The sequence below is a fragment of the Onthophagus taurus genome, chromosome 7 (genome assembly GCF_036711975.1).
Source record: "Onthophagus taurus isolate NC chromosome 7, IU_Otau_3.0, whole genome shotgun sequence".
Classification (NCBI taxonomy): Eukaryota; Metazoa; Arthropoda; class Insecta; order Coleoptera; family Scarabaeidae; genus Onthophagus; species Onthophagus taurus.
Genome location: NC_091972.1, coordinates 816,745 through 830,918, shown reverse-complemented (window position 1 = coordinate 830,918; position 14,174 = coordinate 816,745). Strand labels below are relative to the sequence as shown.

The following is a 14,174-nucleotide window of genomic DNA, read 5'->3' as shown; positions in this document are numbered from 1 at the left end:
AATGCGCACTCAAGGTCAAGCGCTGTTGTGAGATCCGACATGCCGCTGGCTAATCTGGACCGCCACAAGTCCCTTCTCCACGACCTTCGTGTGCGCTCGGCATGTCGGATCTCACAACAGCGCTTGACCTTGAGCACCTTGAGTGCGCATTTCCAGTGAACACGACTGTACCTCCTTCAAACCGTTTGTTGCTGACTCTTCGGTTTTATGCAATAGGTAACATGTTGCTATCCATAGCAGATTTTGCAGGAATTGGCATCTTCAGTCGTTTATCATGTTAGTTGTGCCATTATTGTTTATATACATACTTGTTGCTTTCCTTGCCATGTAACTGCATCACTCTTTTTGTTTTCTATTACGTTTTTATGTTTGATAACAAATTCAAGAAGATGTTCGCATTCTTCTTTGGTGAAATTGGTGGTTCGTCGCTTTTTCTCAATCTCCATTTCCAAATTTTAATTTTAAGGTTAGAATATCGTCAAAATACCTAATAGTAGGTCTTTTAACCACATAGAGCTGTCAATTTAACACAATAGACCAAAAATCCCTAGATTCCTTGGTTATCTCAAGGATTTCTTAACTATGAGATAAATGGAGGTGGTAGTACGCAGGACCCTGTTATCTACGAGATAAATTGTATCTTATAGATAGCTTAACTGACAGATAGCATTGGTTTGGTAGTAACGGGCCTTAATAAAGTATCTAAAACAATTGGTTACCATGGTTACGCATGGCTACTGCTATTTTTCTCATAACTAGCTTAAAAATAGCGGAAAAAATTTAAATCCTTAGACCCGTCTCAGCGATTTTTCTATAAACCGTTTTTAATTGTTTTAACGAATTTATATGTTACTTTCGGGAAGCACTGTATATTGCGTGTTATATGTATGAAATTCTCGGTATTTATATCATACGTTTTTATACCGATTTTGCGTTCTTTGATTTAATTTTTATTCTCTCTTACAGTACCCAGTATTTTAGGGAATAGAGAGTTGTAATAATCGATTCATTTTAAATGCGACAAATGGCAACAACAATCGTTCCTAAAATAGTTCTTTCCTATAAAAAGCCGTCTTCTCCTCTTGAGTGGTAAACTGTTGACCTTCTACGGATTTTCGGAATGTTCAATTGTTAGTCAACAAAGAAATATGGAAGAAATACGTGAGAAAATATCTAACCGAACAGTTGACATTTGCCACGTCAGCAAAGTTACACGAAATCGTACAATTCTTCCAGTGGAATCAAGGCAATATCATCGCTTCTACTTTCTTTTTGATGATAAAAAAGGATAATTATTAAAAATTTAAGTTTGTTTATTAAAATTAGGACACGATTTAATTATAAAGTTAAATTGTAAAGGTAACCACAACCAATTATGTAATGGGAAACATATTGTCAATTTGGTGAGAAGTTTCTTGATTCTGCACAGAGTTATTCTGTATAATAAATAAAACCTAATCAACAAATGTAAACCTAAAATAAAGAAAATCGTCAAGTTTAATCTTGTTAAGTCATAGTAAAGTTAAGTGCTTCTCTTGCGTACTTTCAGTCTTTCATTTCAGTCACTTAGAACGTTCCACTTGTTCCTTTTAACTTAATTAATGATAACTGAGTTATGTGCCAGACCAAGATGAAAGAGACTTATGAACCGGGTTATATCCAAATTTAACTAATCTTGTCATTAAGATAATAAGAGATTTCTATTATTCTTTGAAATAATTGATCTCAAAACCGTATTCAAATTCCTTTATGTATATTTTTTAAAACAATGCTAACCTTTCTATTTAAAACATGTGCACATCAAATATACATAATTTAATGCTTTTATGGTAATTCCATCGCCATATTCGTACCGCTCACCGACTCAACTATTATTTTTAACCCATTATATGACCAGAAAAGGTTAGATCCGAGTCTATAATAGTTCCTACTCACAATCCATTCGAGATCTCAGTCATGTAGTTATTAAAATACAGCCTCAAGTGCCTTAAATTCCAGGTATCTAAATAGAGAATGATTTAACAAAGATGCTAAAGGTATTCATGTGAGAAGTTCCAAGAAGAATCTTAAAATAGGTTTGAGTTTGGGGGAGATTAAATGAGATATTTTTTCTTAAGATGATTTCCTAAACAAACAGTTTCGTCGATGAATTATTCATCTATTGTTAGGTGATTCATTGTTATTTTAAGCGCATTTATCAAATTTCCATAACGTTAAGTTTAATGAACTTTAAACTTAAAGAACGTTTAAGAACATTAAAAAAGATTCTTCTAAATCTATTTTAAAAACGAAATTTTTTCTAAACGACGTTTTAATCTTTTACAAATACCCACATCTTTCCGGATCATTCTAAAGTCAAAAATAATATTTAGGTCACTTTAACACGCGAAAAAGATTCTCAACTCTAGAGAGATCTTCCAGATCTATTTATAACGAAAATCACCCGAGGTTTTCGCTTTATAACCGAAGTTATACCGGGTGTTATCGTCGTTTTATCGACTAATAACTTGGTTGTTATTGCGTGCGAGGTGACCTCGTTTATGTAAAAAACACCAAAAATCATAATATTCATAAAAGAAACAAATCGATTTTAACACACCTCGACAGAAGAGTTAATTCAAGAGGAAGATCATGTAACTTAAATTATTACTTCTGCTATTTTTGGCCGAACGTTATGATTAATGGAGAACATAAACTCTAAAATGCTAAAATTTATCATAATTAGCTTTATCTCTCGAGATCCGTTGTTCCCACAAATCATAAAATAAAATTTTAGATATTTCTTTACCTTAATTCTATACATTGTTCATGAATACTTGGATACCTTGATGAATAATCCATTTGATTACGCAAGCTTACTGATAAGCGACAACTTAATATCGGCAATGTTTGCAGAGAATACCACCGACCCTATTAAGCCCCCCATAAGAATGTATTCAATTATGAACGTGAAACTCCACGCCACTGCAGGCGTCTAATTATTGTCTAATGCAAACACAAATGCTTATTCAGTATTCTCACCACATTGCAAATCTATTGTTGCCGTTATTCTGTAGCAGCAAAGTTATTTTTCGATTACAAATCACATAAACCGGTACAGCGACAACGTTCTTAGTTTAAACAAGTGTTATATATGTGTTGAATAATTGATATATTGAACTGAAATTTATAAAGAATCTTTTAATAGGGGCTGGTTAATGTTGACTGTTTGTTGTGGCCATGTGGCGTTTGTCAAAACTATTGCTTATTATTCACTTACTTATGCCAAATCTCCAGCAAGTTACATGATTGAGCAACATTTCAAATAATAATAATAATAATAATAATGCAATTTATTAACCCTCAAAAATCTTTTACATATAAATCACTCTCTTCCTACTCTTCCCCTGGCTCCTATGTACTATAACAACAAATAATCCATAACAGCGCAAAAAAAAATATACAGGGTGATTCATTAGCTCTATGACAAACTTTGGCAGATGAAAGGTGATGCGATTCTAAGGAAAAAATGTTATATGAATATGGGTCCGATTCATTTTGGTTAAAGAGTTACAAGCCTTTGAAAATTTTACACAGTTTAATAGGCAAATGAAAATGTAACATAAAAAATAAGTTTAAAAATTACAAAAATTGTTCGAAATGTCCGCCTTCAGCTTGAATGCACGCCTCACATCGACGAAGTAAAGATTCTATCACACGACGTATGATATTTGGATCATTCCGTATGCTATTAGCTGCATCTTGAATTCTGTCCAGTAGTTGCTGACGGGTAGTAATTTCTACATGGTACACAAGCTGCTTCATGTGTCCCCAGAAATAATAATCCAGCGGATTTAGATCTGGGGATCGTAGACTACTGGACCTCCATTGCCAATCCATTTGTTTGGAAAATGTTCATGTAACCAAGCGATGACTTCTCTTCCTCGATGTGGTGGTGCACCATCGTGCTGATACCACATATTTTGAACTATGTTAAGTGGTACGTCGTCGATAAAATCGAAAAGGTTATGTCCCAAGAAATTTCTGCACATATTTGCATTTAAGCGTTCATTTATCACCCATACAGGTAGCAAAGAATTGTTAAAAATGCCATCCCAAACGTTTACACTAAACCGTTGCTGAAATCTTCCTGGTCTAATTGCATGTGGATTTTGCAAGGACCACACATGTTCGTTATGATAATTATTTATGCCGTCCCTAGTGAAACACGCTTCATCAGACCACAGAACTTGGGAAATGAAGTTATTATTTTGAGCATATTGCTGAATAATCCAGTGGCAAAATGCTAAGCGTTGCTCAGTATCTTTAGGATGTAATGCTTGAACATTTTGGCGATGAAACGGATGTAACATTTCTCGATTCAATACACGCCATACAAAACTTTTGGATATTTGTAACATGCTCGCTATACGCCGAGTACTAATTGAAGGGTCGTCAAGTACTAAATCAATAACACGTTCTTCATTTTGTACATTCACATCATGGGGACGAACGGAATGTAGTGGAGCGGGGTTACCTCTTTCTCTCAGTCTGCGAAATGATGCACTAAACACTGTATGGGCAGGTTGATGTCTATTTGGAAACCTACGAAGGTATCCTCTTGCTGCTTGCCGAGCGTTTCCGTTACAAAGCCAGTATACAAAAATAGTATCTGCATATTCTTCAGTCGTAAATACATGCATTTTTCGTTTTCAATCAAAACTCTGTCAATTATAAACTTTGAAACACACAGAATAGAGTAAATTGAAATGTTTGACATAAAGAACTCAGTTTTGTTATCACAGCCAACTCTGTATTTGTGTTTCATAATTATTATTGTTGCAAATCTTTACTTCGTCGATGTGAAGCGTGCATTCAAGCTGAAGGCGGACATTTCAAACAATTTTTGTAATTTTTAAACTTATTTTTTATGTTACATTTTCATTTGCCTATTAAACTGTATAAAATTTTCAAAGGCTTGTAACTCTTTAACCAAAATGAATCGGACCCATATTCATATAACATTTTTTCCTTAGATCGCATCACCTTTCATCTGCCAAAGTTTGTCATAGAGCTAATGAATCACCCTGTATATATAACTGAGTATAATAAGGAAAACTAATTCAATCTTGTCTGTCGCTCACATAGATACCGTCTGTATTTAATTTTAAACTTTGACACGTTTAACACTTTTAATGGCCGAGGAAGGGTGTTCCAGAAAACTGTGATGCCGTATGTAAATGAATTCCGAAAAGCAGTCGACGTGTGACGTGGCACCGTAAGTGAATCTTTTCTGCGAATATAGAGATTGTGTACAGGGTGTCCAAATTTCGATGGGTTTGCAGGGTATCTCAGTTATTATGAAAGATAGAAAGTTGCGGCTTTCGCGAACCTGAGCTACTTTTTTGTGAAACTTACAATGGCGCAAACCAAATTTTCATAGTCCTCTTCGTTTTTGATATACAGGGAGTGCTTGAAATTTACCATTTTCAGGCACCTCCTGTATCTCGGCTATCCGGAAACTTAGTAAAAAAGTAAAAACGGGTTCTAATAGATTTTTTCACGTGGAATCCAATGGTGCACGTAGAAATTTTCTAGTCATCACGGTTTTTGAGTTATAAACACAACTCAAATACTGAATACTCAACTTCTAAAATACTTAACTCTTTATAACTCAAAAACCTTGATGACTAGAAAAATTCTACGTGCACCATTGGATTCTACGTGAAAAAATCTATTAGAACACATTTTTACGTTTCCGGATAGCCGACATACAGGGGTGTCTGAAAATCGTAAATTTTGAAACACTCCTGTATATCAAAAACGAAAAGGGCCATGAAAATTTGGTTTGCGCCATTGTAAGTTTCACAAAAAAGTAGCTCGGGTTCGCGAAAGCCGCAACTTTCTACCTCTCATAATAACTGAGATACCCTGCAAACCCATCGAAATTTGGACACCCTGTACATCAGTACGGTAGATTATTTTATTACTTAAATAAACAGGAATTTTGTCTTTTAAGATTTTGAAATAAACTACTCCTCTATGTAGAGTCATCCTATTATGCATATTCAGCCAACCACACTCCGCCAATTTATGTGAAACTCTCTGATATTTTTGTATGCCATAAATCAGCCTGAGGCAGCTATTCTGGACATACTGCACCCTTCTTTGATTTTCTTTAGTTAAGCAGAGACCATAGACCGAATCACAGTGGTTAAAATGAGATAAAATCAATGCATCAGTTAATAACCGTTTACTGTCTGCATTTAACACGTGTCGATACGAATAGAGAGATTTCAAAATACAATAAGATTTTTGTAATAGCTTATTTATGTGGGTATTAAATTTTAAATCATTGTCTATAAACAGACCCAAATTTTTAACGGAATCTACGTGCTGTAATTTCTGATAACCTACACTAATTTTAAGAATATCACTAACAGATTTGATATGATTTTTATTCCCAAAAATAATTACATTGGATTTAGTGGGGTTAATTTTTAGACCATGTGCCTCAGAAGCGTCAACAAGGGATTGTACATCCGAATTAATTTTGATAGCAGCATTGTTAGAGTCAGTGTGATGAAATGAAATTGACAACTGAGTATCATCAGCATAAGCATGATATTTGCAAAACTTAAAATTTTTATAAAACGTACTCACATAAATTATGAACAGCAGAGGTCCACATATACTTCCCTGAGGAACTCCTTTAGAGATTAGTTCTCTTTGTGAGAAGACATCTTTGATTTTAGTTCGTTGTTCTCTGTTTAAAAGGTAATGTTTAAAAAACTCTATTGCTGTGTGACTCAGACCAATGTAGTGTAAAATACTTAGTAACAGATGGTGATTTATCATATCAAATGCTTTTGAATAATCCAACAATACAATCGCATGCATGTCACCCCAGTCGACACTACGCAACACATCATCCACAATATCTAATAGAACAGTATTACAGCTATGATTCGGTCTAAATCCCGATTGGTTGTTGGGTATGATGTTATAAAGACAAAGATGTTCCCTTAATTGACAACAAACTATTTTTTCAGGAACTTTGGAGAGGGCTTGCAAAATACTTACAGGTCTAACATCTGTATAACTTTCAGGAGTACTGGTTTTCGGCAAAGGAATCCTTCCAGCAATCAGGGAAAACCGATTCCAGGAGACAAGTGTTAATAATATGCGTTATAATATCTAATAAATATGGACATGACATCTTAATTTTATTGTGTTTATACCAAGAAAATCACTTCCCACAGCACCAGAATGAATACCTGATATAACTGCAGCCACCTCACTGCGTGCCACAGTATGAAAGACAAATAATTCTTTAAATGTACATAAAGTATTGCTATTATAAAATTGTAATAAATTATGATCAATATCATTGTTTAAAGATATATTAAGAAAATAATCATTAAATTTATCTGCATCACATAAATTCTCAGGTACATCACAATTTTTAGATTTACATCCAATGCCTAATTTAGTATATGTTTTCCATATTTTACCCGCATTTCATTGCAAATGTTAGATAATTTCTTAATGACTTGTAATATTCCCAGTGCTCAGGCTTTTTTGTCCGTTTGAAACGACTCAATGCCTTATCTCTCGTTTCCATCATAGATCTGATGACTGGAGTCAACCAAGGCGCACTTGGTCGGGAAACTTTGATAATTTTCTCAGGCACATGTTTATCAAATACATACAGTAAATGCCTATTAAAAAGTTCTAATTTGTCATTAATATTTATAAATTGAATTAGAGCATGCCAATCAATTGTAGTTATTAATGACAACATACATTGAACAAGAAAATGGTCCGAAATGTTATTCAAATCTACAGTACCAGAGTCTCCAATAAGTGACACAGATTCAGAAATAATATATGATGTTTATTATAAAAGGAGAATTGGTTAGTGCAAACGATGCGCGCATTGAGATTCTACATTTGGTGGCAAATTTTAGATGAAAAAAAGCCACATAGGCCAAGAACAGCAACTTCAACTTGGGAAATTTTGGACCTACACTCGTACAAAATCCATGTTACCCAGGAGTTTAAAATGAATGACCATAAATAATGAATATTCTGTATGGACGATTTGAGGGTATGGTTATCCCTGGCGGAAGTGACGTTAATTAGACATCAAATAGCATGGAACAGAGCAGTATTGGTCTGGAGACCATATTTATATACGAGAGGTTGAGGACGATCATGATGAAATGAACCAATAATTAAAAATGAATAGCTGATTTTAATTGAAGAAGCATTCTTTTTCCCTTCAGTTTTTTTATCTTAAATCTTTTCATAATTGTGGACAAAAGTACTTTCTCTGTTTCGTTTTGAAATATTTTATCTTATTCAATAATAATTTTTTGACGTTGTTTATGTTTCATGTATTTGTAACATTCTTAATTATACTTTATGAGATCTATAAAATATAACGTTTAATGACTGCGACCCGTGCGATGTAAGAGGTGCCAATAAAAGCATATGTGTTACTATAAATATTATCTTGATACTTAGCATGAATTTTTTTATTGCACACTGTTTACATTCACTCCCAGCAACCTTTTAAGAAGAATAATGTGATCAAATACCTTACACAAATCTAAATCGTTCACAAGGACAGTTTTATTCTCGTCCAGATTACCATAGATAAACTCTATTAGTGATGTAATCGGTAGCTGCGTGATGCTAAGTCTTTGTTAAGGATGACTCAAATATTTTAGTAAACACGAAAAGCTTGATCGATAAGAAGCCTTAATTTTACATTTTAACATTAATAAAAGTATCACCTAGGTCTTAATTTTCTACTAAATTACTCTCATTTCATGAATTAGAGAAATTCAAGGAATTCTGAATAATATTCCTTTGTTTTCTAGGACTTCCATTTACATTATGAAATTCTTTAGCCATTTGTAGCTTCTTTTAATTAGGCTTTTCGCTTCTTTATGTATTTTAGCAAAATGATTGTTGCACTTCTTGAAATTATTTTATCTTATTTGATTTGTACCTGTTTCATTATTAATAGTTGTTAATGAATGTTATTAACTAAATTGTTTATAATAATTGTATATTTGAGAATTTCAAGGTGATTTCAATGTAATTAATTAATTTCTACTAATTCTTTTTCTTCTTTTTTTTCGTCAACGAAATTAGAAGGAAATGAAAAAGAAAATGAAAGACGTTTCAAGTTAAAAATAAAGTTTATCGCACGGAAAATTGGTTTAGTATTGAATTTAATCTTGTTTTATTTCATTTTTATACTACCATCAAATTTTTCTTTACTTGCCCCGTTCAAAAAAAGTTAACTTAACTGAAAAATTAATTAATAAATAATTTTTTTGACATCTAATTTACCTTTGCTTAGTTTACGACATTCCGAAACCATCACTGATTTTAACTTTTTTTGATGAACATTTCACATTTCTTTATTAAAGTCAACTTTAAGTTCACTCCTTTTGAGAAAGAACAACGAAAAATTTGTATCATTTTTATTCAAAAAAAGAAAATCTAACCTCACTATAACTAATAGATGTTTTTCATGTAAAATAAAATTATTAAAATTTCTAGTTTGTTTAATAAATATCGTTTGAAATTTACGACATTAACAATGTTAAATAAAGTTTATTCAATTTTAGATAAAATTTCATTCAAAAAATGTACACTAAATTTACGATAATATTTTCGTTTTATTCGGGGGGTAGTATTGAACCGATTCGAACTTGCTCATCTGCAGGGCAGACGCCAACTGGTTGCTGCTCGTCGCAAAATCCGCAGAGAAGCTCACGTTCGTGGTGCTCGCGTCTCTGCTCGGTATTCGTCCTGATCAGAGCTTCAGTGCGCAGGATTTTACTTTCCATTCATAAAGATGCTGAATTTGGAAATTAAGAAGTAATAAATAAAATTTAATATAAAGTTAGTTTTAGTAAAATTGTAAAATAATGATTGTAATAATAAATCTTATCAAAATTTGCAGATAATTTGAATTTGTACAAATAAGTTCAGTTTGTTTTATAAATTCATCATAAATTTGTTTTACTTATAGTTACATTTACTCTTTACTTTCTCAAAGTCATGTGGTGACAAAATGTATGTAGTAAATGGAAACTATTAAGTGGTGATATCCATGACCTTTAATGTTTAGCAGGTTATGCCTTTGTAGTTGTTACAGTTTAGATACACAGAGAAAAATGAAATGGAAAGTTTAACTAACTATGATTAGTTGCCGAAAAATTCGTTATTTTATCTAAAATCCTATAAAATTTACCTAAATATATAAGATGTTATTGCAACTTCAAGTTAGATGAAATCAAATTAGCTAGTTTTACAATTATTCTAGAGGTATTAACTAAAGATTTCGTTGTTTACAGAAACAACTAAAGTAAAACGATTTGATTAAATATTGCTTGCAGAAGACTAAAAACTGATTATACAAGTTTGTAGAAGACAAACTTTACCTATTTCGCAAAACGATTTGATTTAAAATATTTTTTTAGCAGAAAAGCAAATTTTTTTCAGTTAAAAATAGAGTTTTAATTAAAACCGTGTCACTTAAATTTACCAATTTTACAATTTCCTTCCTAAAAGACTAAAAGTGGCTTGTAGCAAGTTAAATACTGGTTACAGAAGATTAAATACTGTTTGCAGAAGACTACCTACTGGTTGCAGAAGTTAATACTGCTTGTATGGGACCAGATACTGCTTGCAGGAGACGATATATTGCTCGCAGAAGTTAATAATGCTTGCAGAAGACTAGATACTGTTTGCAGGAAACTAAAAAGTGCTTACAAAATATGAAATACTGTTTGCAGAAAACTGATTACAGAAGTTTGATTACTAAAGTAGTCTGGCATAAATAAACAAAGAAAGTAGTTAAATTTACGTATAAATAGAAATAGACCATTCGTTATTGACATGGTAAAATTACCTAATGTTGTCTAATGTAGTAGTTGTATGTTCGTATTAAATATCTAGTAATGAATTGAAAAGATAACTAATCTTTGTATCATGTGCCTAAACTAGTTAGATTTTAAGAATGCTTGCCCGATGTTTTCCTTTACGGCTACAGTGTTCTAGTCGTGTTCTGACGTGTTCAACACGTGTACACAACGAAGTGTTCGGATTGGCTCAGTTACAATTGAAACTGCGAAATACGAGATAGTGTGCGTCCACATTTTATACATATTTATAATGGCAGATCAAATAGTTAATGAAGCGGTCGTGCAAGAAGACGTTGTTAGTTCATTGCTTGTGGAATGGGGATTAGGTGACCTAATTGATGATTTTTTAGGTAAGTAAAATTAATTATTAGTTAAAGTCGGTAGATCATCAGAGTAATATTTCTGTTTAAACGAATTTCATTATAATATAATATGTAGTATGGTACGAACACGTAGAACGCTGGTTCGCGCTGGTTGCAAACGCTTGTTAATAAAATGCATCAAGCCAGTATAATATAGCTTATCTCCAGACATACGCAGGCCATAAGGATTTATCTGGATTCCTTGCGCTGGCACACAAGCTCTTACAAAAAGCACGAATCAGCGTTCTACGTGTTCGTACCCATTAAGCATAAGCATTTTTTTTTCTTATTACAATTACTATCTGATTATGAATATTATTTAACTTGTTAAACCTACATAAAAATATCATTTACGGACTTGAGTTTATTTCAAATAGATCATTTATCTAAAAATTAGTTCGATTATCTATTTACCCATTAGTAAAATTAGTTCACAAGATTGGTTGAGTTATCCAATAAAGTCGGTAGTTTGATGATTGTATACGAATTTTAGAATTTTATTTTATTTAACGAATATCAGATAGGTATGTGTATTTGAATGAAATTAACAAAGAAACGATACCGCTTGGTATTTTTATAAGACAACCTGTAAACTGGTTAACAACAGATTAGAAATGTTTAAATTTGTGATTTATTTATAGCTAAAAAGATTGATATTGAGGTTTTTAAAGAATTGACCATATCCGATATTGACAATCTAATACCTGCTGATAAATTTAGACAACGAATAAAATTTAGAAAATGTTTGTTTCAGTGGAAAGAACAATATGTAACATTTTAATGTATGTAAATGTAACAATTTTATTTATTTATTTATATTTCCTGTATTTATTTTATTAAATAAATCATTTAAATATAGTTTTCATTTCTTTTATTTATACCTAAAATGACAGCAACAATAGTACTTATACCTAATGTATAGTAGAAAATATATCTACTAATTCTAGTAATATTATCTAATATTATGTAAAGATTTATCTATATAATTTAGGTAACATAACTAAAAAACCTAGCAAACATATACAGGGTGATTCATAAGTAATGGGCCAAATTGTAAATGTACGTTCAGGAAGCCAAAATAATAATATTTTCATTAACAATAATGGGTCTTAGTCTGCTCCTTACTGAGATACAGGATGTTAAAGCGAAAAAAATAAAATAGATTTTTGTTAATAGATCAGCTACTTTTCTACATAATGACTCATAGTTGACTTATAGTTTTTGTAAGGGTAAACAATAATGTGTGAGAGGATTTGAGTTAACTCGTAGATGTCGCCACATGCGCCATATGAATTAGATGAAATCAGCTACAAATTTTTTATCGCTCATTATTTTACAACATACTTGTTTAATTTGGATAGCCCCATCATTTCTGTAGAAAAAAGCTATACTTCTTTGATCTTGAAAATATTAACGATTTTCGAGATATTTGAATTTTACTAATTCACTACACTACATTTCACGGTGGTCGACGTAGCATTAATCTGTTAAGACACAAGCATGGCATGGAATGTTGACATTTACCTAACCGTAATTGATAATTGATAACAATATTAAACTGAAACCATAAAAAAATTACGTAATAAAACAATTTATTGTACGCCAGTTAATAAAACGAAATACAACATTAGAACAGACTTGAACTAAGACCACTTACGACAACTGTTATCAAAACCTACATGTTAATGTTGTGCGAAGTTAAATTAAATTTAAGCTTAATTATGAGCTACTGCAAAAGGTTTTCAACATGACCACCACCAGCATTTATACACGCATTTAACCGTTTGGTTAAGGATTGTCTGACTTTAAAAAATGTAGCAGGATTATTTCGTATTGAATTGGCTGCATCTTGAATTCTATTCCATAACTCGTCTCGTGTATTTATAGTAGGTTCAGCATAGACCATTGATTTCATGTAACCCCACACATGGTGGCCACTGAAATTCACTACCACGTCCAATCCAACGGTGAGGGAATGTTTCATTCAGATGTTCGCGCACAGCACGTGAAAAATGTGGAGGAGCACCGTCTTGCATGAACCACATATTTCTTCTTAGTTGTAATGGAAGATCTCCCAAGAGGTCGACTAAGTCATTATTTAAAAAAATTAAATATGACTCTCCATTTAAATTAGGAGGTAATTCAACTGCACCACACATTTATTTTAAACTCGTGCTGGAAATGTCTATCTTTTTTTAAACGAGGGTTTTCGGTTTCCCAGGCATGACTATTTCGCCAATTAAAAACTCCGCGTCTGGTAAAGGTTGCTTCATCCGTGAAAAGAATGTTATTTAGGAATGTTGGATTATTATTCAATTTTCCTTTTAGCCACTGACAAAATTGAACTCTGATTCGATAATCTGTTGGAAGTAAATTTTGCACAGGTATAAAATGATAGGGATATAAATTTTCCTTGTGTAAAATTCTAGTCACGGATGGTTGGCTTATTCCAGTTGCTGCAGACAATCGACGAGTGCTTATTTCAGAATTTTGCGCAATTCTTACCAAAATTTCATCTTCTTGCTGCGGAGTGATAATCTTAGGACGTCCTGTATGATATTTTGGACGAAATGAACCTGTTTCACCCAATCGATTATAAATATTTTGAAATATCTTCCGGTTTGGCTGCCTTCTGTAAACATTCTTGTGCGTAAACGCATAACATGTCTCTCATTTCTTCGTTTGAAAAGTGATTATGTCTCGGCATTTTGATTTATGTTAGGACAAGAATGAATCAGTTTACTTAACAATAAAATGTTTTAAACTATTCATTAAACGTAAAAGCTCATTGACGTTTCATAATTCATATGGCGCATGTGGCGACATCTACGAGTTAACTCAAATCCTCTCACACATTATTGTTTACCCTTACAAAAACTATAAG

The 14,174-nt window shown here is 32.5% G+C and overlaps 1 protein-coding gene across 1 annotated transcript in view; it reads right to left on the bottom strand.

Moving 5' to 3' along the window:
• LOC111429512 (monocarboxylate transporter 2-like) overlaps positions 1 to 9,745 on the bottom strand; it is an 86,575-nt gene extending 76,830 nt beyond the window's left edge. Inside the window, exon 1 of the mRNA XM_071197812.1 lies at positions 9,346 to 9,745. The gene's annotated coding sequence lies outside the window, so the exon portion shown is untranslated. The remainder of the gene's footprint in view (positions 1 to 9,345) is intronic.
• Positions 9,746 to 14,174: the final 4,429 nt, after the last annotated feature.